Source organism: Pan paniscus, chromosome 14, assembly GCF_029289425.2.
Source record: "Pan paniscus chromosome 14, NHGRI_mPanPan1-v2.0_pri, whole genome shotgun sequence".
Classification (NCBI taxonomy): Eukaryota; Metazoa; Chordata; class Mammalia; order Primates; family Hominidae; genus Pan; species Pan paniscus.
In genome coordinates, this window is record NC_073263.2 from 77,587,353 (window position 1) to 77,612,129 (window position 24,777).

A 24,777-nucleotide genomic window follows, 5' to 3' on the forward strand; every position below is an offset into this window, starting at 1 on the left:
GGCATGGTGGCAGGCACTTGTAATCCCAGCTACTCGGGAGGCTGAGGCATGGGAATCACTTGAACCCGGGAGGCAGAAGTTGCAGTGAGCCGAGATCGTGCCACTGAACTCCAACTTGAGGGATACGAGCGAGACTCTGTCTCCAACAAAACAAAACAAAACAAAACAAAACAAAACAAAACACCCAGAAAGAAACTTTGTTAGGTAGGTATTTTTATTTCCATTTCACAGATGAGGAAACTAATTTTCAGAGAAGCTTCTAAATTTGCCCAAGTTCACATGTCTAAAAAGTGGACTATAAAAATATCTTGACAAATAAGAAAAGGAATAGTAATATACTTAGAAAGCCTATGAAACAACCAAAACATAAAAGGAAATGTAACCAAGTCTCATATTTTAATCTATCCTTGGTAAAAAAGCAAGGCTATAATTATAAAGCTATGAGCGATTCTTCATTTAAATACCAATTTGATAATTATATCCAGAAGATTCCTGAAAGGAAAATAAGTGAGAAGAGTTAGAAGAATGCCGTCTTCAATGCTGAACTCCATAAAGGCCTCAGGTCACAGAGAAGATAATGATGGTAATACTAAATCGTAAAACTGTACAGTACTAACAAATACTAATACAAATGAATAATATTTGTTTTTATAATTTACAAATTTATTTTTAACATATTCATTTACTTATCAAATTAATCATTCTATAGAAACATGAGAATTTAAGATGGATGAAGCAAAACTCATTAAATATTGCATGTGTGATTCTTTTTTGTTTGTTTGTTTTTTCTGAGACATGGTCTCACTGTCTTTCAGGCTGGAGTGCAGTGGCATGATCGTGGCTCACTGCAGCCTCAACTTCCTGGGCTCAAGCAATTCTCCTGCCTCAGTTCCCCTAGTAGCTGAGACTACAGGTGTGTGCCACCTTGCTCAGCTAATTTTTTTTTTTTAATTTTAGTAGAGATCAGGTATTGCTATGTTGCCCAGGCTGGGCATTTGTGAGTCTTGATATAGAAATGTGTGTTCACAGTCATTCCCACGGCCTATAGGGAAGACACATTCTAGTGACTGTTAGCAAGGGTGCATATCAGGAAGAGCTAGAAAATAATTCAAGATGATTTTCAAACAAATTTCAGAGAGTCTGATTATCTTTATTCTTTATGATAAAAATATGTGTATCTTATAGCAATAGGAAGAACCTGTTCATCTTAGTAGAGTGAGTGAATTTGAAGTCAGGAGGTTTGGTTTCTGATCTTAACTCATTCTTTAAGTGACAGAGAGTTCAATTCTTTGGTCATTATTTTTTCATCTGTAAAATAAGGGATTTGGGTAAGATCAGTGGTTCTTAGCTGGGAGTGCACTGCCCTCCTCAAGGTGTGTTAGGTACTTTGGCTGTTTTTTTCTGTGAAGACGCTCAAGAAGTTTGTCTGTGGCTTGGGGAACATTGACTTTTGGTGTTAAGTGCCATGTAGAGCTTTCTGGTTGACTTAATGCTAATCATGTCCACTTATTCAGGGGCTACTTGTCTTCATTAATTTACTTACTGAAAGAGGAAACTACAGAACAGATTTTAATCAGGAAAATGCTATTTTTTTCTATCTAACTTTAAGAAAAGCTGGCAGATTTCTTTACGGTAATGCCTGAAACCTAAAATGCCTGAAAAGGGAAGGAAAGACATCGTGTGCCTACACCATAGGGCATTCCAGTGACTCAGAAGAAAGGATCTAAAGCAAACAGGGCCAAATTCCTAAAATTAGTGCTGCCTGGATAATCTCAAGAGACCAAGATACCAGGTCCTCCTATCAGGTTAGACCTAAGTGATCAGCTCTCTGTTCTTATTTTGTTTTGTGAATTTCCGCTTAATATCTCTAAACCAAACTATTCAGCCTTCATATAACCTCCCTTTGGAGAAATTCAAAAGTATCTTCAAGCACCATTAACTTTCACTTGGGTTTGCCAAGAAAAATTGTTTACCAAGAATTACACACTTGACTTACACTCTTAATGGATGGTTTAAGCTTCACCTGAAGATGCTGTAAGATTTTTCAGGAAGTGAGACAAGGTGCACTTCATAAAATGAGACATTTTTCTCCACTTTTGATTATTGCTGGAGTTCACAAATCCTAATGGTATTTGAGTTTGGAATGTTTCTTGTGCTTTCATTCTTTCTGAAGTACCTCAAACAGAAATAATAAAGGCACTCCAGCACTGCCCTGGCTTGCTGGAATATTTCTTGAGAAATTTTGGTTGCTAAAGATTGCTTCCCCAACTTTGGAGAAGAAAAAGTAATTTAGGATAAGTCAAGCATCTCCCCGTGGTAGAAATTTGTGTGAACCAAAACATCAACTTCCAGGAGCTTTACCCTTTGCTAGTTACATCATTTTAGGCCTCAGATGCCTACTGGATCAATATAACTCAGTGGAGATGCAGCCATTTTGCCTGTGAGAGTTGAGAAAATAAAATTTCATAGACTCAAAATGATGGCTCAAGGATAGAGTGTAAAATATCTAAAAGGGAAAGCGAAATTCTAAAAACCCTGTACCCTATTAGGTTTTGTATAATGCAGATTTAAAGAGCAATAGATAATCACTGTGTAATTGGTTTTACTTTTAGATAACTTGAAATACAAGTAGGAAAAACAGATTTCTCTTTATTTTTAGAAGTGAGTGTTTCTTGCAATAGCTTGAAGAGGTTTCTTACAGGTTCTCTGAAATTATACCTGAAAAATAGGAAGAAAACAATGAGTTAGCAGAAATGCTTTCTCTTAGTTGTATCTGTACTCAATCATATGCAGCATAGAATACCCTGGTACCCAGGGAAGTACCATCTATTTGTCACCACAGTGGAAGGTAAACAGGGCAGGCAGTCCTTGGGCAAAAATTGTAGAGCACAGAAAGTAAGATTTTTTAAAAAGGCATCTTAAACTTCTCTTCATGTATTGGGAGGATTTTGCTTAAAACTAACATTCTCTGCATTGTGGAAGCTCACTCATCTTCTGTAAGAATACCCAGAGGTGTCCTTACACATGTGCTCCTAACTGGTTATTTTCAATTTAATGTGAAGGAGTGAGAGTTACTATATTTCTTTTTCTGTAGGGCATTTGTATTTGCAACTTTCTCAAAACCTTGGTTCTACCTTTGGGATGTGAATACCATTAAGGTGGGAGATATTTCTTAGGTTTTGTTCTCCGTCTGCCTCAGAGCTCTGCATGTAGCTGGTGCTCAAAAGCACTTGCTGAGTGGACTTGAATTTACGATTATTCAGAGATCAAATCCCTGTCTCTCAGTAATCTGGTTTAGCCACCTTCAGAATTGGAGTGAAGAACAGAAAAGTTGAGGTGGACAATTTTAAATGACTTTGCAACTAGATAAAGTGAAATCAGTTCTACAAATTGTAAGTTAAATTTTGATTTGTTGTGCCACAAGTGGGTGCTGACTGCTGGTGAATGTCCCTCCATGCCGGTAATCCCAGCACTTTGGGAGGCTGAGGCGGGCAGATCACTTGCGATCAGGAGTTTGAGACCAGCCTGGCCAACACGGTGAAACCCTGTCTGTATTAAAAATACAAAAACTTAGCCAGGCGCAGTGGTGTGTGTCTGTAGTCCCAGCTACTCAGGAGGCTGAGGCACTAGAATCACTTGAACCCAGGAGGTGGAGGCTGTAGTGAGCCAAGATTGGGCCAGTGCACCCCAGCCTGGGCGAAAGTGAGACCCTGTCTCAAAAATAAATAAATAAACAAAAATAAAAAAAAAAGAATATTCCTCCAGTCTCAATGCCTCTTGATCCTGTGCCAGAGAGCCTATGCTATGGGTGGATACAGAGCACAATACTGAGATACCCCACATCTAATCTGTTTTGTGGGTCACCGACATTCCACCCCACTCTGGAAACCTGGAGATGTCCTAGGTGAGAAACTCCCCTCTGCTGCTTATTCTTGGTGTCTCCCTCATACTTCTCAGCATGTTCTCCCTTTTCATCCACAGTTTCTTACTTCTCTGCTCTTGTGAGGCTCAGGATTTCCCTCCTAATGTCTCCCTTTCCTTTCTTCTGCTCCAAGTTCCCAGGGCTAGGAAACAAGAGCGTGATCTCATTGCCAAGTATATATCATATGTTCTGTATCTCTCTATCTCACCATAGACTGCAAAACTTTTGGCACTATCACATGTGGAAATTATATTATGGTGATTTCAATTCCTTGAACACTGACTTTCAGAGAAATATTATGAATTTCATCCTCATATCAAAAACTTGCAAGATCAGGATCTTTATTAATTATTGAGGAAATCTGGCAGAGAAGGGTTGCTGGTTAAAACCCCAATCCTTTAGATGTTACCTGACTCTTCAGTTATTTTTAGCCAACAGACTTTACTCCTCCCCTAGACTAAACAGAAGAGGCATTGTTGAGAACATTAAAAAAAAAGATATGAGAAAATTGGTTTTGTTTCTAACAAAGAGTTTTATTCTACAGATCAAAGGAATGGAATTAATTGATTTTTAATCTGATCTGACTTACTTAAATTGTGCTAGGTAAGTTCAGAATGTTTATGAAAGGCAGAAATGTTTTCTCTTCAGAAACTTGCCATTAATTACAAGGAAAATTGATTGAGTGGTCTGTCAGTTCACATCTTGTTTCCTCCTCCTCCCTTCATGCTCTGTGCCAGCTCATCTGGTCGGTGAGGTAGGGTTTCTGTGTCTGCATCACATTGCCCTGGTATCACCTTCCTAGTTCTCTCCTGCTCACTCATCCTCCCCCAGTTACGTGATCCCACAGAGGCCCTATTGAATTAGTGGAAACCAAAGGCTTCACACTGGAGGCCATGGGGTTCATCTGAATTTTAAATGAGTTTTATTTAGCCCACATATCACATTGTTTAAAAATTCTGATTCAGTACTTAAATACTAAGAGAGTTTCCATAGAAGTCCTGATTTCTAGATTCTTTTTTAAAAACTGTGCACACTGGTAACAGAGCTGGAAATGAGTATCTGCTGACCCCTTTATTCCAGACACATTCTTTCCAATTGGCCATAGTCTCTACCATATTTTGTTTCTGACTCTGAGACTAAGCATCTATTTGCAGTATGGAAAGTGAATAAATTGACACTGGAATATTAGAATTCTTCTACTAGGTCCACTCCACTCTGCCCGTTACCCTATCGAGATCAAAGTCTGCAAACTCTGCCATAACAATCTCTACCTCTGGGAAAAAATAGTTGATTGGTGCTGTCATATATTTGCCTAAGAAGAACCTCTGAAATGTTGTTTTATTCTCAGGTAACACAGTAATTTGGTGTATTGGTCTCTTTTGCATTGCTATAAAGAGATACCCGGGGCTGGGTAATTTATAAAGAAAAGAGGTTTATTTGTCTCATGATTCTGCAGACTCTACAAGAAGCATGGTGCTGTCAACTGCCTGGCCTCTGGTTAGGCCTCAAGAAGATTTTACTCATAGCAGAGGTCGGGGACCCTGTGTGCCACATAGTAAGAGAGGGAGCAAGAGAGAGAGGAGGAGGTGCCAGCCTCTTTTTAAACAACCAATTATCACATGAACTAATACAGCCAGAACATACTTCTTATTGCAAGGACAGTACCACGCCTAAGACCAAAACACCTCCCACTAGGCCCACCTCTAGAATTGGAGATCACATTTCAACCTGAGATTCAGAGGGATAAAAATACAAACTATATTGCCTGGTGAACTTCACTAACAGAAAAGTCATTTTTCAGCAAAAGATTTTTTTTTCTGAATATTTGTTTTTTGAGATGGAGTCTCACTGTGTCACCCAGGCTGGAGTGCAATGGTACGATCTCAGCTCACTGCAACCTCTGCCTCCTGGGTTCAAGTGATTCTCCTACCTTAGCCTCTCCAGTAGCTGGGATTACAGGTGCATGCCACCACACCCAACTAGTTATTTTATTTTCAGTAGAAATGATGTCTAACCATGTTGGCCGGCCAGGCTGGTCTCGAACTCCTGACCTCAAGTGATCCACCTGCCTCAGCCTCCCAAAGTGCTAGGATTACAGATGTGAGCCACGGCACCCAGCCAACAATAGTATTTGATGCCACTCCGTATGTTAATGATGTAAGATCACATCTCTAAAGAGCAAGGTTTGCTTCAGAGATGCATATTCCATCTGTTTCCCACAACCTCTAAATTTCAGAAACCTCTGTAGCGGTCCAGGAAGGGATTTAAGGATCCTCCTCACATTTATGGTTAAGAACCTGCCTCAAAGTGACACAGTTGCCAAGAGGCCAAACCAGTATTTAAACTCGGGCATTGATGCTCTAAATCACTATGCTTGGAGTTCCACAGATATTTGTTAAATGGATAAATAAATCTGTAAAATGAGGCTTCATACTATTTCGTATGGCTATAAAGATTAAGTTAGAACACCAGAAATTTGGGAATCACCTGATATTTTTCTTCTTATCACTTATCAGTAATCAATTTCGCTTTCATGATATACCTCAGACCTCACCATTCCCTCCATCAGCACAGTGGCCACCTGAGTCCAAGCTGTTACCACCTCTCCTACTGGACTAGACCAATAGCATCTTAACTTGTCTCCACTTTTGTGCCCTCTACAGTCTGTTTTCCACATTGCAGCCATAGTGCCCTTTACTGACATCTTATAAATAAGATCTCCTTCCTCTGCTAAAAAACCTTCAGTCCTTTCTTAGTGCCCTCAGGACAAATAACTGTGAGCAGCATGGACTTGGCCTGCCATTGCTGGTGTCCATGCTTGCACAGCTCTGTGCTCCCTGAACCCATAGCCCCAGCCACACTGGCCCTTCACTTCCTCCATAGCCGCCCTTTCTGTTTCGGGGACTTCCCAAATATTGCCTGGAATATTCTTACTGTTCCCCTTTCTTTGGCTTACTTAATTGATCTTTTTCAAATTTCCTTAGAGAGACTTTTCACCATCCTTAGTTTTTTGGTTTTCCTTCATGTGACATTTCACTCTTTATAGCTGTATAATTATTTATGTCACTATTTTGTTGTCAACCTTCTGAACAGGGACGTATCTCTGTTGCTAATTATTGGTGCCCAGCATTAAGCATGTACTATGTCCATCATAAACACTTGTTCAATTGAATTGGTCTAAGATATGTGCAAGGAAACGAAGAGCAGGAAGCATAGATGTGGATAAGGGACCACTGCACAGACTCAGATGGTTTTTCTTCAGGTAGAGATGTAGTCTTGCTAATTCTGATTTTGGTTCAAGGTTCAAGAGTGCCCCAGAATGTTATGAGCTCTGATTAGAAAAGACTGTGGCATAGCAGAATTGGGTAATTTCTTGGGCTGTGCACGTGTCCTTGCAAGTGGAGGGAAGTGGGTACGTTTGAGGGAATACAGCTGAGTTCCTGTGGGATGAGATGGGAGAGGCTAAGAGTGCTAAATCAAGGCTGACTCTTGTTTCTGGGTTTTCTCACTTATTCTTCATAATTCCTTGACATAGGCAATATTATCCTCATTTTACATTTTGGGCTATATGTGCAGCATTTCCGGCAGCTTTGTTCTCCACTAGAGAATCTACAGCTAGAGAAGAGCTTACTGATCTGGACTGTCTTTTTGTGTGCTCACCTCACTTCTGAGAAGTGTGTGTTCCTCCGGCTAATTACTAAGAGAACTCAACCTGCAGGGTGTAGGAGGCGGCAAAGGAGAAGAGTAGGGCTGTCTCTTCCAGTCACTTTGTAACCCATGTGAAACATTATATTTAAAAAAATCTAAAAACTGTTATCTGAGATATAGTAAAAGTTTAAAAGGTAGTTATAAGTACCAGGTACACTTGCCAGAGTAATGGTACCCTAGTCGTAGAGAAAGCACTTGCTAAAATATGTGTCATAAAATTGCTTTTCATTTTCCTGGTACATAGAGCTGAGAGGCATTAGGTGTCTTTGAACCTTGACATTTCCTCTCTGTTCTTGTGGCACGTTATAATTTATCCTGTCAGCATGCCCCAGATTATTGCTGACTGATCTTGGTTGTGTGCATACAATAGATGGAGTGGAAATTTGAGGCTAAAGTCTCTTCAGAATTATGGACTCCATGACTCCTATAAGGCTCCTGGTAAGTTTCTTGATTTGTTTGAAAGTCTTTCAAAGTGAATGGGTAGACTTTGTTAAGAAAACAACATGCAATGTCAGGAACAGTAGAAGACACTATTGTTTACTGTTAAAAAGAAACTAGCTTCAGCAGCAGTTAAATGAACACATTCAGAAACAGTTATGTGACCATGAAAGATAAATACGACTACTAAGATTTAAGTTCTGTTAAACCTAAGAAAGTTAAGTTCATAACAAAATGAGTAAAACTTCTTTCAATGGTATTTATGAGTGAAACAGAAGTTTCTAGTCTATTTTTCTATGCATGTGAAATTTTCGAAATGATCATTTTTCATATGCTATAGCTCCTTAAATTGGTTTGGATATATGTGTGTACACATGCACACACACACACACACACAATATTAGTCCTCCATTTCTGTGGGTTCCACATCCATGATTCTGCCAGCTGTCGATGAAAAATAGGGAAAAAACAATACAAATAATACAAAAATAAAAAATAATATAAATTTTAAAATGCAGTATAACAACTATTTACATAGCATTTGCGTTGTATTAAGTATCAAAAGTAATCTAGAGGTAACTTAAAGTATACAAGTGGCTGCGTTTAAATTATATGCAAATACCAAGCCATTTTATACCAAGGACTTGAGCACTGAGGATTTTGGTATCTCGTGGGTCCTAGAACCAATCCCCTCCCTAATAGATACTGAGGGATAACTGTATGTATATGTATATGTACATACTTAGTAACTGACTTCTGTCCAGGCATCTTACACATACGATGACACAATCTGAATGTGAATCTTCAATAGACTTTGTTAGGCTTGCTTTCTTTGTTCATTGAGCAGAATGCAATAAGCCAATATGTATAAATAGCACCAGCATAGTCTTCTTCCGGTCCTCTCCACCTCCAGCTGCCTGTGTGCTCTTTTGCCAGTGTGTTCCTCTCGGCGACCCGCTGCTTGTGTTTCTGCCTGCTAGGGTCTTGGAATTTTTATAGGCACAGGATGGGGGCGTGGCGGGACAGGGTGGTCTTGGAAAATGCAACATATGGGCAGGAAAACAGAAATGCCTGTCCTCAGCTAGGTCCCTGAGCACAGGCCTGGGGGGTGGAGCCCTAGCCAGGGACCTGCCTTTCTCTACCCAGCACTTCCCTGCCCTCTCTCATATCATAGGGACATCTTTATATATTGTCTATGAACATTCAGCATGCAAATTTCTTCATGATACTTAAAAAATATTATGAAAGATAATAAAAACTAGATGAGGGAGAAATGAAAGACATTTCATTTTTCAAAGAGATTCCTTTGCACAGTAACAGAATTGACCCCATCTTGATGTATTTTTTTCCTCACTGAATGCTTCTGTTAGTAAAGGGATTTCCAGGTTTTAAGTGATATTCTTGGAAATCCGCAATCTTCTTGGGAAATTATAAAAACGATAATAGGCTGAAATTAAAAGTTCAAAATAATTATGTGAGAAGGAAAATACAGGAAAACAGACGAATATGACAATCACATGTGGTTCTGAATAGTGTTATTCTCTGTCTACTTATCAAAAGGGCTTTTGTTATATTGAATAACACTTTACTCATGGGTCCATCTAAATTCCTCCTGAATAAGTTCAGGGAAGAAGTGAACTTTTATGCAGTACCCTTTATGGTGCACTATTTTGTTTTAGAGTTGTTATGAAAACAACTCTAAAACCCAGTTGTATCTTTTGAATTTTAACCTTATTCCCACTGAACCTGTAGCTTGTCTAGGCTTTGGCCAGCTGAGAATTGGAACTGGGTGTGGTGATATGTGAGTCCAGTTGTGCTGAACATGCTGTGGAAGATAGAAAAGAAATGAGGTGTGCTTCTTGTTCTCAAGAATCTCAAGATTTGATCATGAGATAATTTGTCTCCTCTTTGTGCATACATGCCCTTGAGCGCTCCTTGAAACAGGAATTAATTATTTAGTTAGTGTCCACTGGGGAAGAAAGAACTATGTTTCCATATTCCAAAAATCTCACAAATCATGAACTTATAGAATGTCAGAGCAGGAAGGGACATTATGAATCATTCTAATCTATCCCTTGAAGTGCCAATTAGGACAATAATTTCTTTGAAACATTATGAAGGAAAATTTTACAATTTTTTTGAAAAGGAAATTAGCAAGTTATCTAGGGTATTAATTTATTTTATGTGAGCCATTTTGAAGCAACAAATCTGAATGGCAAGTACAGGTAGAGATTTTAATCAGAGGAACTTGAATCTTTGCCCTTGTTTTGTTGAGTGTACAGGAGAGGAAACTAGAGACTTAATCTTAGAGTAATATGAGTGTGAATTACATCTGTACATTTTCTGGAAAATTGTAGTCCATGAAATTTGACTAAAGGACTGGCATAATTGGTACATTAAATTAAGAAATTATAAGAGAAATTGCATTTTATATTATATACAAATATAGAATCATTGCGTTTTCCTGGCGTGAGAACTTTTAGCAAATCTGGGGTTGTGCTGTGTATACGATCTTATAATGTGGTGTTATTATCATTGTGCTGATAAGGAAAAGACTCAGAGAGTTTAAATAATTGTCAAGCTTACAGAACTTCTAACTGGCAGAGCCATCGTTTGAAAATAAATCTGCCTGATCTCCAAAGCCAGGGCTCAGCCCACTGACTAAAGTGAGTGCATTCCTAGTGTCTAATGGACGACATCTGAAAATAGCCTTGAGTATGGCAGAAGGCTCCCTACTTGCCCAGTTTAGGGCTTCTAATTGCCCTGAAGCCCCTCAATATTCTGAATGCCAGAGGGAAAAGATGACTTACTCACTACAGATTTGATGGTACTTTGAACTCTGATCTTCCTTCCTGATCCACCTGTTATCATTATTATTTTTAGAATCCTCAAACCCTTGCTCTAATTATGTTGCTATAGCCACACTCAATGGGAAAGACAAGATGGAGTGTGCTTACTTCATCTTACTCAGAAACAGATCTCCTTACATGAATTTAAATATATTTATAAACTGTAGAAGGAGGAAGAAATTGGGAAATGATCTGATCCAAATTTCTGCCTTTAGGTGGTAGCGTCACAAGCCTTTCAGGCCACAGGCTTCTTTCTTCCTAGAAATCTCTAGGGGAGGTGTTTTCATATTCTTCTTTCCCCTTTCCATCCAGTGTTGAACCACCCTAATGGTCAGGAAATTATGTAAATGAGGATAAAACCTGTTTTATTTATTGGTGAAGGAAATTCTCATTTAGTGATGTGTATTTCTTTCAATACTAAATTGGCACTAAATTTTGAGTGCCAATGTAGTTGAGAAACCAATATTTTGAAGAAGAGAGAACATTCTGGTAGTTGACCTTCCCCTGCCCCCTGCACTGTCCCATAGATGGCTCCAGCTCTTTCTCAATGTCTGGATGGCCAAGTTGATTTGGCTTATCTTTGAAGATATTTGTAGCAATGCTCCAGTGACCTACTCTTAAAGAAAGTTTCCTCACTGTTTTCAGTACCTAGCAGGGCAAAGGTCCAGAATGTGCTTCTAAACTTTAGATTAACTGTTCCAAGGCTACAGCCTTGATAAATGTGGCACTTAATTTAAAGAAAGCTGGGAAATAACATTTTTAAAGAAAGAACGTATGGACATATGGAGGCTTCTTCAATGTCCTTTCAGATACAGACTCCATTCTAGAAACTTTGCCTGTTCATTGGAAGTATCCTTACTCTAATTTTTCTGAGTGCATAATGCATTTTGTGTTTTCCTGTTTCATTACAAATGTGTCCTCTGGACACTACATTTCTACTATTGGGGAAATCCATTGGTAGACTGAACTCATTTAATTTTCAGCTACACTTATACCTCTGTATAGTTTCAGGTTCTTTCCTTCTCCTAGTTTAATAATGCTTAGCAATTCCAGGGTTAATCATGTCAGTCGAAGCTGACTTGTCAACATGAAGAGAGTGATGGGGAAACAAATAGAAACGTGATTTGGTGTGACCATATGTGGAAATAACTTTAGTTTCAAGTTATGCACTGGTTGCAATCTAGCTAATCTCCCAGCTTTGTTCTCTTCTTTGTCCTTATTCATTTTCACATCTTTCATCTTTTTCTTTGAGGGGAGTATTATCTACTATCTATGTATATGTGGGAAGGTGCTTGTGCTTATACAGTATCTGATTATTTTAATGATCAAGGCAAAAGCATGCATGATATTCTTTAGTTGTGCAGTGTAAAAGTAAGCATAAAAAACAGTACATATCACAGAGAGGCAGTCCCTGTTGAACGGCTGCTTGTGAGCCTTTTCAAGAACAATGTGTAAAAACTGGAAATTGCCTGTCAAGTTATTTGTTCTGCTTGGACACTGCATGGAGTGATTAATATTTAAAACCTACTTTTGCTCACTTCAGTTTAATCTGAAGAGAGTGGACCTATGGAAAAATGAGGTTAAAACAAAATTTTGTTTTAGATCTCTAAGGATAAGGAAGCATTTCTTCTTTAAAGGGTGGCCAGAAAAGTCAGCCATTGATGGGTGAAAATTTATTTCTTAAGATCTTAAGCCAAATTTCATATTTGCATTTGAAAAAGCCTTCTCCTTTCTGCACAGTGAGAAAAGTGGTGGGGGAGGGAAGCTACTTGAACTGCTAAGTAATATTTAGTCACTTGGTTCATTTACCAATCTGAAAGCTAAATTGGGGGTGGAAGAGAAAACCATTATAACTCATTGCTAGGTAGCAGACTTTTTGAAACACTGTATAATTATAGCACTCAGGCCAAAAATATTCCTCAAATGTGTCCTGAAGTATGTTGCCTCAGGTTAAGTAATCTAGTTACAGACACAGTGATTACTATGGTTTTTATGAGCAAGCCTCATACCTTGCTTAGGAACGAGTAGTTCCTTAGGAATGTGTAGATTCCTTAGGAATGTATAGATGCTTGGTTTGGCACTTCCATGGAAGAGTGGAGAAATGTACATAATGTGAAAGCTCCTGACAAGGTAGTATCTAGTAGTCCACATCTCTTAGAAATGATACAATGTTCATTTCTGCTTAATTGCATGAGAAAGTGAGTGTCAAGTGTTGGATATTTTGTTTCACCCAAGTTCATACGTTGAAGCCCTGCACCTCAGTGTGATGGTATTTGGAGGTGAGGCCTTTGGGAGGTAACTGGGGACAGATGAGATCATAAGGGTGGGGCCCCATTATAGGATTAGTGCCCTTATAAGACACTGAGAGATCAGAGCTTTCTCTCTTCCTGCCACGTGAGGATGCAGCTAGAAAGTGACCATCTGCGGCCGGGCGGGGTGGCTCACGCCTGTAATCCCAGCACTTTGGGAGGCCGAGGCGGGCGGATCACGAGGTCAGGAGATCGAGACCATCCTGGCTAACACGGTGAAACCCCGTCTCTACTAAAAATACAAAAAATTAGCCGGGCGTGGTAGCGGGCGCCTGTAGTCCCAGCTACTCGGGAGGCTGAGGCAGGAGAATGGCGTGAACCCGGGAGGCGGAGCTTGCAGTGAGCCGAGATCGCGCCACTGCACTCCAGCCTGGGCGACAGAGCGAGACTCCGTCTCAAAGAAAAAAAAAAAAAAAAAAAAAAAAAAAGAAAGTGACCATCTGCAAGCCACGAAGAGAACCCTTACCAGGAATGGAATCTGCTTGCACCTTGATCTTGAATTTCCTAACCTCTAGAACTGTGAAATACAAATTCCTGTTGCTGAAGCCACTCAGTTTTTATTATGGCAACCTGGTCTGACTACTGCAGTGAGTACAAAGTGAAAATATAATAAAAATGTTTAAAATTACCACACCTTTGTTAGTTTCTGGCTTGATTGGAGTGTTATATATAAAGAAAGAAAATGGTAAGCTTTTAAAGCTGCTTGAATGAAATCTTAAAAATTCAGAGAAAAATAATTGATAGATGTTGAATTGTGCATGATTGGGGACAACTGTTAAGCTTTTAACTTTCATATACTATATCAGATAGTCTAAAACCTCAAAGCAATGTAGCATAAATTAATTTTCAAATTTAATTTTTTTTTCTTCAGAGTTTTGTATAAGATTTTTTATGGCATTTGATTACTTCCAATTACTTAAGACTGTTAAAAAACTCTTATGTTATTTCAACTGAAAGTGAAAGGGGAGAATGCCATTCTAGAAATGTTGTATTTACATAAAATGATAGCAATGTATTTTACATATGTATAAAGAATGGATGGAAAGATGTATGGAATCGGAAACTGAGAAATATCCTTTAAATCAACTTTCTTTAGGAGCTTTACATTGCATTCATAATTGAAAAATTCAAGATTTTCAAGAAAAAAACTAAAACATTTCTCAAGTCAATATTGATCCCCAAACTCAGTTTCATATGCTCAAAGACATTTCCCTCCATTTTTTAAAATGGGAAATCTTAAGCTTCCAAACACTGCATCGAATTTTAATTCAGCTCAGATAACAGTGCATAGAAAACTATGAGTTCCACGTGAGTATTTTTTTTATAGGCTCAGAAACAACCAATTTGAGGGACGTTTTTTCTGAAAGTTGAGTGATTCCCCAAGGATCACCTGATTTAATTGAGAAATATGAGCCAGACCCTGACTTCTGGGGTGTGTGTGTGTGTGTGTGTGTGTAATTTCCAAATATGTGGGCACCTTATGTAGATACACATAAGATTCAACTAGGCATCTTATCTTAAAAATCACTCAAAAGTAAAATAACTTTATACAAAGTTGGAATATCAATCGAAAGCATATACGCCACAACAGAAGAACTATTCCACTCCTATGTAAAGCCAAATGACCCTCCCGTGCTCCGAATTTTATTCCCTGTTTGCTGACTTGACTCCTATAATTTTAATTTCTCTGTCTTGCATCATCAACTTCTTCCTCTCTAATGAACATTTCTATTAGCTTAAAAATGGCGTATTTCCTATCTTTGAAGAAAGTTCTTCCTGTTCTTCCTCTTCAGCTACTGATTAATTTCTCTGTTCTTTGTGGAAAAGTTCCCTGAAGGAGCTATGTAAACCTATCACCTTGACCCCCTTATTTTCTTGTCTCTCTTTATCATATTCCACTTAGACTTGTGCCTTCATCACTCTAACCACATTCATTATTGCCATCCATGGTTAATTCCAAGTTCTTAATTGATTTCTCAGAAACTTTTTGCTTTCTCCTAATTAGTATGTAAATTCTTTTTTCCCAGCTGTATTGAGACCTAATTGATAAATAAATTATATATATTTAAAGTGTACTACTTGATGTTTTGATATTCATATACATAGTGAAATGACATCTAAATCAAGCAAACAACATTTCCATTACCTTACATAATTACCATTTTCTTTCTCTCCCTTTGTTTTTTTCTTTCTTTACTTCTTTCTTTCCCGAGAACATGTAAAATCATCCCTATTGGTAAATTTCAAGTGTGCAATAGAGTATTGCCACCTATAGTCACCTTGCTCTATATTAGATCTCAGATCTCCAGAACTTATTTATCCAGCATAACTAAAACTTAGTATCCTTCAACCAATATCTCCCCATTTCCCCTCTCCCCGAGGTCCTGGCAAGTTCCATTCTACTCTTTCTCAGAGGCTTCTGACATAATTATTTTTTTCTTCTTGAAAAATTATTCAGCTGGCTTCTAGGATAAGATCCCTGAATTATCCTAGGATAAGATCTCCTGAATTCTCCCAGGATAAGATCTCCTGAATTCCTTTTCTTTTCCTCACTCTCAGTCTCCTATGCTGGTCCTTTCTACTATTCCCAATCTCTAATTGATGGAATGCCTCAGAGTTTAGTCCTTCACCATTTTTTTAAACTATTCTCACTTCCTAGGCAATTTCATCTACTCCATGGCTTCAAATAATATCCATATGTTTCTGGCTTCCAGATTTTTATTTACAGATCTGATTTTTCCACAGAGCTTAGATTTATATATTTGACTTGCTATTCTTCACCTCTATTTGGAGGTTAAACAGGAACATCAATCTTAATTTGCCTGAAACTGAGACCTCATATTCCCTCTCCAGACTGCTTCTCCTATAGTCTTTCCCACCTCACAATTTAGTATTTTATTTTTCTGTTGCTCAGGCAAAAAACACTGGGGACATCTTGACTGTTCCTCATTTCCCAAATATTTTCAAGACCTGTTGACTCCATTTTCAAAATATATCCTGACTCCAACCTGTTTCAGTCATTTATTGTATGACACTAACCTAAGTCATTCAGGTTTTTATCTATAATTTGTTCTTTTTCCCAAAATATTTTATTTTTTAAAGCAGTTTTAGATTAACAGAAAAATTGACCAGAAACTATAGGAATTTCCCATATATTTTGTTCTTTTTTATGTTTTCCATTTAGTTTAGGTCTTTGATACTTCTGAAATTTATTTTTGCACATGGTGTGAGGTTGAATTTTAATTTTTTTTCCTTTGTCTTTTATATTTAGCAAGTTTTCAGTTGCCTTCAATCTGCTGCCAAGGCATTCATCTATAACCAGTTTTTCAATGGTATTTTAGTGCTCTTGTTACGTGATGATACTGCAAACATTGGGAATCCAGTCACAGAGCTAGCAGCTGGCTTGTCTCAGTTTCTGGTTGTGAGGCTGTGTCTTTGTTACCCTGTCGCCTGAGGCATGAGTGAGCATGAGTCTTGTCCCCTATCTTATGCAAAACCCTTTTAGTCCTCATTGATCCCTAGGAATGCAATCCCCATGACTACTATTGACAGGAGGCCATGAAACCTGGATATGAGGTCCACTATTTTTGTTTTGTATCTGATCTGCTAAAATGGCCAATTTTGTCTCCTTCTTTTTATCTGTTTATATTTTATCTGTTTTTGTTGCTTGTTTCAACTAGAAAAGTTGGGTGAAGTCAGGAACTCAGAGCTGTCTACATTGAAAGTCAAAGATGATCCTTTGGCAATGTCCTTTGATAACAATGCTTTAATCTAAACAATTAGTTTCAAAGATGATGTTTCCAGTTCCTAAGGTAGACTGATAATGTATTGTGAGCCAGAAATAAGCTTACATGTCTTCTTATAGCATGTAGACAGCATCTCTCCAATCTCATCAAGAGCACTTGAGAGTATTTGGCTGATTTGAGAGAGAGAAAGAAGGTAACATTTTCTTCTACAACTAGTGTTTTCATATATGTCCTTGAAAATGTTCTTAATGATATAAAAATGACCTCAGGATAAATGACTTTGGATTGAGTTTTAATGCATTATTTCTGTGGCACAATAGCAGTGGCAGGGTTTTAATCCCTAAAAATTTTATTTCTAAAACATCAGTTAAAATGCATGGAACAGCAGCTCTTTGTGGTAGATGTTTTCAAATGTTATATATTTTTATCCTCCTTTTATAGGGGAATTTCAAAGAATTATGTTACTTTCTCAGTTGGAGTAGTCTGGATTTGACCTACAGATTTCCCTTTATTTCATCTTATTGTATTTTCATAGATGAGAATGAGAAGCAGTAGGCTCTACAACAAAGATTGCCTAATTAGGCTGATAGTAATTTATTTTCCATTTGATTTAGTGCTCACTTATAAATCTTGGCTGTTAACATTCCAATGTTTTCATTCATTCATTCATATGAATGAATAGTCCTGAGTGTCTGCACTATACTAGACATGGGGCTACAAGGTCAACTAAAACATGGTCATTTACAGTAAACAAGACAATCATTCTTCCCTTTGAACATGGCTAATAAGAGTGCAATGTTTTATATCTGGCAGTAAAATGTATACATGTTTTCATCCTTGAACCATTTACAGGATATATTTACCTGCTATTTTATATATAATTGGCTAATGGCTTAGTGAACAGATAAAAACCCTTTAAGGCGTATACTTTCCACTGGACATCATTTTCAAGAAAACAGAAAACAACTTTTTAGGTGACATGGAAGGTCTCTATTAAGAATATTTTTTGTAATCTTGTCAGAACAAAATTCTGCACTTGCAAATAAGATGCTACAACCAGCATCCAAAATGCTCTATAGCCATATATAATATATATAAATATATATTATATATAAATGTAAATATATATTATATATAAAATATATAAATTATATATGAACATATTAAAATAATATATACATATATGTATGTATATGATGCATCCCAAATACTAAAACAAATAGCATGGCTCCTGTGCATACAAATTCATAATTTTCCCCTATCTACTTGTGAGTGCCTTTGAGGTACAGAGTATGCCTTACTTGTCTTTTTTTTTTTTTTAAACTGGGACCTTGGCACCTGGTTGATACTCAAAACATATGTATAGACTTTTTTGAATGGATATTTAATGTCGTTGGTTGAATGGATTAACTAGAAGGAAGATGGGTGAATAAATTGATGTCTGTATTCATATACAACCCTCTGTAAGATATCTAACACTTCACTGTGTGTCTTTAGGGCGGGGGGTGGGAGGGCGGGGAAAAACAACCCAGACAGTTTCTTTGGGGCATGTACTTTATATCTGGCTTCTTTTATCCTCAGGTTGTGGAAGTGTGGAGCCACAGATAAATGCTAACTTCCTCTTTTGTATCTGGCTGCCAGGCAATTTCTATTACAATTTGAAAGGATCTTCCAAAGTTCATATTTTTCTGGATTTATCTGCTTAACTCATTGCTTAGATAGATAGGTTGTCAACTAGAGCTTGAAGCTATTTTCTTGGACATACCACTGCAGTGGTACTTGCTGCAACATGAACTATGTGCTATAGAGTGAGTTTTTCTTAAATTGTTGGATGAATATATATGATAAAGAGTTGTGTAACTTTCCACCTATGATGAATTTTTTCATTATATTTCTACATATCAAACCTCAAAATAATATGAAAAGAAACTGGTTTCATATTAAGTTTCAGATATGAAAATGAAACTCAGAGAGGTGAGGTGATGTGTTTACTGTCATTTATTTCACCATTCATGCCAGACACTCTCCTGGGTGGGAAGGATTCAGTAATAACCGAGAAAATCATTGCCTTCAAGGAGTTTATAATTTTGGGGGGCAGAGAGGACAAGTAAAAAAGTGATTATACTACAATAATCAAAACTATATTTAATGGATAAACAGAGTATCTTGAAAACACATAGGATGTACATTTCTATAAACCGAAGGAAGTCAGTGGAACTTGAACCAAATTTATGGTTTCAAGTCCAAAGCTTTATCTACTGAAACAAGCCTTTTTCTCTTTTATCTCTGATTTTTTCTTACACATGTTGGAAGCTGGTTAACAAAAATTAGTAAGTGAGAAATTCAACTTCAAATGAAGAGAAGAGCTGGGTCTTCACAATGCTCAACTTTTGGTATTAGAGACTTCTAGAGAGGCTTGCAGAATGGAATGCAAGAATTGGTTAAGAGTGGGACCTTTTAGCAGCAATACTAACAATTGATTTCCAACTCCAGGCTTCTGCTATCCCAAGCACTTGCTTAGGAAAACCTATCCAATCTTTCAACACACATATTAAATAGACACAAAGATTTCATGATTAAGAAAAGGGTGAGGTGCATACTTATAGCTCCTTAAATGTTGATAGCTGATTCTGATGATTCTTCCTATTTCTTAAGTCACATCAACTCCTTATTAAACTAGGAAGACTTTTGATTTCCAGGATTTGTTGAATGGAAATAAAAAGTGAATGTACTGTGGAGTTTTTGGTAATGAGATTCAAAAATAGAATTTTAACTGGGGATTAATATTAGAATATTCCTGCATAATATTTGACCTTTGTGGCTTGGAGCACCAGAGCTACTTTCTCGTGCAGATTTCCTTTTCTAATATCCTGAAGCTATTTCCTTTGTATTTCATAGTTCCCCCACTGTTTAGCTGTTTTGTCCATATACTCCCTCAAATGTGTATTCTTTCATTATCACTTAGCAAACCAGAATCAAAGTCAATTGCTGGGTAACTTAAATTCCAGTGATCAGTTTTCTGGTTTCCTGACCTCCAGACTTTCTTGGTTTCCTCTATGTCTTCCCTTTGTTTTCTGGAGTAGCTAATACTTTCTTCATAGATAAATATTCCCAGCTCCACTCATTTTATCTTCTACCTAATTCTCTGTATGCAGCTGTTGCAGTGATTTCTTCTCTTTCTATGATCTTCCCTTAAGTCATGCTCAAGTTTTTGTCATGTCTTAAGAATATGAACTGTTACCAAAATTGACAAATACTATAAAAGATTTTCAACTTTAATTAAATATTTATTACTTTACTTCTGAGTCTGTGGATTATTTTTATATAATATAAAGTTACCTGATGTCATCCTTATCAAAGCTAAAATTTCACCATCAGTTTGTCAAAAGCAACACGACATGCAACAATTACTTGGTTTTTAGGGACAATTGCTTAAAACCGAGGCTATTTATTTAGTATTATATGTATTTTTTATAACTTTATGATGTATAAGTTACATACTGCAAGACACGTGTGTTAAGAATAAAGTGAGTTTTGGCATATATGTAAAGCCATTCAACTATCAAAATAGTCAAAGTTTAGAACATCTTCATCACCCCCAGAGAACAGACTCATATCCCTTCACAGTCAAACATCATATTCTGAACCTCTGGTTGACTCTTTTTGCCATAGTTTTATTTTTTTCTAAAATATCATATAATTGGGATCATACAGTATGTGTCCCGTTGGCTTCTTTCAGTTAGCATAATACTTTTGAGGCTTAATCGTGTATAGCAGTACTTTTCTCTTTATTGCTTATTTATATTTCCTTGTTTGGCTTTTTCACATTGTGTTTATCCACTCACCAGTTGATGAACATTTGGATTGTTTCATTCTTTACCTATTAGGAATAAGGCTGCTATAAATATTTGTGTAAAGGTCTTTGTGTGGATAAATGCTTTAATTTTTCTTGGGCAAATACCTATGGGTGGAATTGCTGGTTCATATAGTAGATTTACATTTAACTTTGAAGAAACTGCCAAACTGATTTCCAAAATGGCTATAAAATTATTCATTCCCACCAGCAATTTATAAGAGTTTCTGTTGCTTCACCTTGTCAACACTTGATATTGTCAGTCGACATAATTTTAGCTCTTTAGCTATATGTGCAATGGTAGCTTATTGTGATTTTAAGTGGCATTTCCTTTATAACCAGCGATGTTGAGCATCTTTTTACTGGCTTTTTGGCCATTCATGTGTCCCTCTTTTTCTCTCTCTCCCTGTCTCAGTCTCTCTCTCTCTGAATCTCTCTCTCTCTCTGAGTCAGTCTCTCTCTCTCTCTCTGAGTCTCTCTCTCTCTGTCTGTGAGGTATCCATTCAAATCATTTGCCCATTTTATTGAATTGCTTCCTTATTATTAAGTGTTCTTTCTATGTTCTGGATACATTTTGTCAGATATGTTTTGTAAATATTTTCTACCAATCTGTATCTTTCTTAACAGTGCCTTTAGGTGAGCAAAAGTTTTGATGAAGTCCACTTGATATATTTTTTTCTTTTATTGTTCAGGCTTTTTTATTTTATCCAAAATGTGTTTGCCTATCTCAGGATAATAAAAACTATCTTTTATGTCTGCCTTTAGAAGTGTCACAGTTTTAATTGTTAGATATGTGTCTCTTTCTCAATGTCTATTGAGATTACCATACTGGTTTTTCATTTTATTTTGTTAATATTGTCTATTACATTAATTGATTTACAGATATCACTAATTTCATTTAATGCCCTTGCTTATAGAGGTCTATTTTTAAATTTCTTCTCCAGACAGTTTTGGTAATTTTGTGCCTTTTAAGAAATTAAGAAAATAAACTTTTTGGTATAATTTGTTCATAGTTTTCCCTTTTCATTCTGTTGATGTCTGTAAGATCTGCTATGAAGATCCCTCTTTCATTCTTGATACTGATAATTTATGTCTTCTCCTATGTAAGGAGGAGCAATCTATAGGTGTCAATTATGTCAAATTAGTTGACAGTGTTGTTCAAGTCTTCTGTATCCTTACTGATATTTCTTTTTCTCTCAACTTTATTGAAGTATAATTGACAAATTGAAATAGTATATATTCAAGCTGTGTACAATGTGATGATTTGAAGCATGTGTACACTGTGAAATAATTATCACAATCAATACATTCATCATAAATATTTATCTCTTTTTTTGTATGTGTTGTGGTGAGGATACTTAAGATCGACACTTTTAACAAATTTCAAATAAATGATACAGTTGATTATTAACAGTAATTATTAACTATAGTCACCATGATGTACATTATATCTGTTGATCTTTGGTATATTTAAAAATTTTTTACTGAGAAGTATTAAAGTCTTTAAGTATAATTGCTGATTTATTTTTTCAATTTTGTCAGTTTTTACTTTATATGTTAAATGCTTATGAATTTAAAGTTGTTATATCTTACTGCTGTTTGTTGTAGACAGCATATACTGGATATTGCTTTTTAATTAAATATCCAGTGTATCTGATACTGCTTTTTTGTTTCACTACTTCTATTTTTTGCCCTCTTTTTGCTTCAGACAAATACTTTTAGTGCATAATTTTAAAGTTCTGTTGTCTTTTTAGCTATATTTTCTTGCATTTTTCAGTAATTACCCTAGGGATCATGACATTTATCTATGACGAACTATTTCGAGTTACTACTGACTTTCTTCTGGTAAAATACAGAAGCTTTCAGATCTGTCAATCTAACATTGAAATCTTGATTGTTTATGAAAAATTTCGGAAAAATCTAACAAGCCTGAAAACAATTTGAAAAAATAATACCCTAGAAGAAACAATAATTTTACAGCATAGAAGTCTTAAAAAGAGTTTTAGCTTTCTTTACAGTTATGAACATGTCTTCTCAGTAATTATACACACACACATACACACACACATATGTGGAAATAGGGGCAATATTGACCCATACATTTAATTGATTTATTTTAGAACAATCTTGCGAATCATTTTAGCAAAGGGTAGTGGTGCAAAGCATTGTTTTAGTGTTGTAAAGAATAAAAATAGTAAAAAAACACATTATTATTCCTTACAAAATTTTCTGTATAAAATAATTATTCAGGAAAAAATGTGGTAGGTATAAAAAAGGAGTACCAATAAAGTATATTGGGTACTCAGCAGATATAGGAAGAATTTGAGATATAGGTAAGGATTTCATTAAAGCGATGGCTTTTGAATACAGCTAGGCCGTGATGGGTGGATAAAAGTTTGATGGGTGAAGATGGAGGCGATTGACTTGCCAGCCAGATAAAACAACAAGAGAAAAGCCAGAGAGGAAGAAAAAAACAGATAACACTGTGTAGAGAAGCTTGCTTCAATAAATATTTGTTAAGTGAATAAAATTTTAATGTACTATTTATAAAGCAAGTGTTAATAAGGCAAATATTTTAAATGGATTTGTAGTTAAACTGTTAAGCCTGAAAGAAGTTTGAAAAAAATAATACCCTAGAAGAAATAAACATGTTCCTCAGCATGAAAGTTTTAAGGAATTTGGTAGTTTGCTTTATGGTTAGAAACATGTCTTTTCAGTAATTACATGGTGACTAATTTTATTTTAAAGCTAAACACTTCATTTGAAATGTATTTGATTCTGCAGATTGAGTATAGACTAAGAAGCTTTGGATAGAAAGCTAAGTATGAGTTATAACAGTAAGCAAATAATGAAATCTGCTTGGAGTTCTTTCCTTTTACTTAAACAAGTAATCAGCCTCTATGATTTTAGTGACATTCACTCCTCTTTCTTCTTTCCTTTCAAAGGCATTTACTTAAACCAGACTTTTCCCTCATCTCTCTCGATCACTTTGGAGACTCAAGCTAACATACTAACTCTTGCTTTCACACACACTTTCTGTTTCTTCTTCCTGTAGTTAATAACATCGGATGGAGTGTGTTGTAATAAATACAATTGAGGGCCAGGAGCAATGGCTCACCCCTGTAATCCCAGCACTTTAGGAGGCCAAGGCGGGCGATCACCTGAGGTCAGGAGTTCAAGACCAGCCTGGCCAACATGATAAAACCCTGTCTCTACTAAAAATAAAAAATTAGCTGGGTGGGGTGGTAGGTGCCTGTAATCACAGCTACTGGGAGGCTGAGGCAGGACAATCACTTGAACCCAAGAGGCGGAGGTTGCAGTGAGCTGAGATCACGCAATTGCACTCTAGCCTGGGCAACAAGAGCGAAACTCGGTCTCAAAAAAAAATTAAAATACATACATACATACATACAATGGAAAGAATCTCAAATCACTGCCTGTTTTAGCTCCTTGCCTGTTTGAAGGAACTCCCTGATCCACTCCTCCTTACTTGCCACATAACTGCTTTATATCTTTCGAGGTTGAGTTTTGTTTATCTTCTTGGAAAGCTTTTCTTGACATCCCACCTCAATCAGAATTAGATGTCCCTACTTTGTGCCTTTTATTATAGTGCTTATATGGAAAACATTGAATTATGTATTTGATTTCCACCATTAAATTGTGAGAAACTCAAGGGCAGAAATTTTGTTTTACTTGTCTCTGCATAACTTGTTCTTGGATCTCATAGGTGCTTAATACAATTTAGTTAAAATAATAAAACATATTAAACTTATTGCATTGATAATTTTCTTTCTTGTCTTTTATGTTATTCTTCCTTTCAGTCTCAGTGGCACACATTATAATGCTGTATCTGTTTCTGGGAACTGAGGTTCCGTATGTATTTCACAACCCTGTGCTTGTGCCTTTATATATCAGCCCATGATGACCTTGTCCTACATCTCCAAAGACCTAA

At 36.7% G+C, this 24,777-nt stretch overlaps 1 long non-coding RNA gene across 1 annotated transcript in view; it reads right to left on the reverse strand.

Moving 5' to 3' along the window:
* Positions 1-209: 209 nt before the first annotated feature.
* The window catches only part of LOC134728804 (uncharacterized), a 598,754-nt gene continuing 574,186 nt past the window's right edge, over positions 210-24,777 (reverse strand). Inside the window, exon 3 of the long non-coding RNA XR_010109627.1 lies at positions 210-2,718. This is a non-coding gene — a long non-coding RNA (uncharacterized LOC134728804). The remainder of the gene's footprint in view (positions 2,719-24,777) is intronic.